The sequence below is a fragment of the Cucurbita moschata genome, unplaced genomic scaffold (assembly GCF_002738365.1).
Source record: "Cucurbita moschata cultivar Rifu unplaced genomic scaffold, Cmos_1.0 Cmo_Scf00098, whole genome shotgun sequence".
NCBI classification, from domain to species: Eukaryota; Viridiplantae; Streptophyta; class Magnoliopsida; order Cucurbitales; family Cucurbitaceae; genus Cucurbita; species Cucurbita moschata.
The window spans coordinates 8,197-8,443 of record NW_019268614.1 but is presented as its reverse complement, the minus strand read 5'-3'; positions in this window follow the sequence as shown (position 1 = coordinate 8,443).

Sequence of the window (247 nt, the reverse complement as noted above, 5' to 3'; positions counted from 1 at the left end):
GAAGCGAATATCTTAGGCTACGATCCACGAGAAGGTATCAAATCAATCCCTAGCCCTTCCTTGTAATACCCATCTTTAAGTTTCACGAAGAAATCGAGAGAAACGCTGTAAATGTGGTTGTACAGGCCGAGTTTCAGATGGCGGCGACGCGAAAAATGCGCATCTTCTTCCTGTTCAGAGGAAGAAAACGATGATATGGCCAGTTCAACTTAACTGTCCAAGTCAACTCAAAATTTGACATTTTCCT